This window comes from Engraulis encrasicolus, chromosome 2 (assembly GCF_034702125.1).
Source record: "Engraulis encrasicolus isolate BLACKSEA-1 chromosome 2, IST_EnEncr_1.0, whole genome shotgun sequence".
Lineage (NCBI taxonomy): Eukaryota > Metazoa > Chordata > Actinopteri > Clupeiformes > Engraulidae > Engraulis > Engraulis encrasicolus.
The window spans coordinates 4,336,812-4,338,798 of NC_085858.1; the positions used below are offsets into that span (position 1 = coordinate 4,336,812).

The 1,987-nt window shown below is 40.7% G+C and overlaps 1 long non-coding RNA gene across 1 annotated transcript; it reads right to left on the reverse strand.

Annotated features, from left to right (window-relative positions):
- Positions 1-563: 563 nt before the first annotated feature.
- Positions 564-1,627, reverse strand: LOC134460187 (uncharacterized). Its single transcript, XR_010037012.1, has 4 exons — positions 1,508-1,627; positions 1,314-1,410; positions 1,172-1,235; positions 564-1,099 (listed from the first exon to the last, which is right to left on the reverse strand). It is a non-coding gene; the product is annotated as an uncharacterized LOC134460187 (long non-coding RNA).
- Positions 1,628-1,987: the final 360 nt, after the last annotated feature.

Below are 1,987 nucleotides of genomic sequence, written 5' to 3' on the forward strand. Positions count from 1 at the left end.
GGGAAGGGGGAAAATCCCCCTTTAGGCAGACCTAAGGACTGTTCTATTCAATGCTAGGAGTATCATGACACACCCCTTTAGGCAGACTGGAAGCTGGTCATGTTAGGTGCCCATAGCAACCTATTACATTGGCATGTCTCTATACTTAAAGAATCTCTGTTATTGCTACTGCTTTGGTGTTTATTTCTGCATCTATGTCTTGTGCTTTAAATGAAAAGTGAGAAGATCTCTTTGCACGTCTTGAAATGTGTGTAGGTCTGTTAGATATGCAATATCATTGATATAGGGAAATGATTCGTCAACATTGATCCTTTTTTGTCAAGGTGAACCACACTGAGATTATACAAGTCAGCAGATAACTACTTTGGTGTTTATATGTTGTGAGGATTCAAATGATTGTCTTTTTTCTTTTTGTAAACCTTTCATTTCTACATGTAACAGGGTGGTGTTACAGAAATTAGTTTTACGACTACGCCAGTCTCTGTTGAGGGTGAGACAGCCCTTTTCAGTATACATTTCAACCAAGTTCCCCACTCAGGATCAGGTAAGAACAGACAGAGAAAAAGGAGTCCCATGTGCTTTGTATTTATTTTCAGTATTCTTTTTTTTTAAATGCATCTCATTTTCACTCTTAGATGGCAAATGCATGACATGAGTTAGCAACCATGCAATGATCTGTGCAAATAGCAATAATTTCAAATGTACAAATATACAGGGCCACAATGAGGGCAAGCAAGAGTAGTACACAGCAAGCAATCACACAAGAAACAAATAAAACAACCGCATGCAACACACAAAAGAAAAATAAACAAAGTTGCTGTTCCTCTGAAGCCGTTTGGCTACGGTTACAGAATCTTCTTACACTGCACACACACACTGGATTGGTTCCCCTCAAAGATAGCTATGTACTATTGGACAAAATCTTGTACAACACAGATAAATACTAGTAGTCACATCTAATCATCATTTAGCACATCTGGTTACCATCTAAATCACATAGCACATATAGCAAAGAGCATATGGAGCATGGGCGGGTGCTAACCCAGTTGCAGCAGAACAGCGACTCTCCCTTGACCAGTGGAACTGTGAATAAATCCACCTGTAATACAATAACCCATTACTAATTGGCATTGGGAAATCATCGAGACGGAGGATGGAAACTTATACTTACTGCAACTGTAGGATGATAATGAGTAGCGAGCTCACTGCTCAACAAGGCCAACTCAAACTGCCCACTAAAAAGAGTGAAGGCAATGTCAGTCACTAATGCAAAAAATGGTAATTTATGCAAGAGCACCAATGAAACAGCCTACCTTCAGCAGAAGTCAGTAACATTCCAGCCAGTTTTCACCAAAGAACCACACAATGGGAGAGATGAGCCATGGAGCGAGCTACCAGCAACGGAGCGAGCTAAACCCAGAACATGGCCACAATCAGTCATCAAGTACAGACTAGACAACCAGAACACCGGTACACCAATGCATTACTATTAGTACTCGGTGCTTACCTTAAGTTGCAGGGTCCTCTACAACTTGGCTCCCAGCTACCTGGAGCCCTGATGCCAGCCACCACCAGGTGCTTGGCTACAACACAACAACGGGAAGGAAGACGGGGCCCTGTCACACACCATGGGTCTTTATACCAAAATAAAAGTCCTGCCAGTAATGGGCCAGCCAATCACAGACAAAGGACCAAAATCAGTCAGATTGAGGGGTGGAGCCCAATCTGCCACATACAGCTTAGTTTATCTCTGTATCTATCACTTTTAGTGAAAATGACAAGATTCTTTGAACATCATGAAATGCTACGTGTTGTCCTGTCTTGAACTATGCAATAGGGAAATGATTCTTCAACTTTGACCTTTATATTAAAGGTAGCCTAGACATTTAATTTAGGCATCACACAAGCACTTTATTCTGTCTTAAAGAATTTACTTTTGTAATGAAAATTTCACAAAAACAGTGCTGATATTTTATTTTACTGTCAA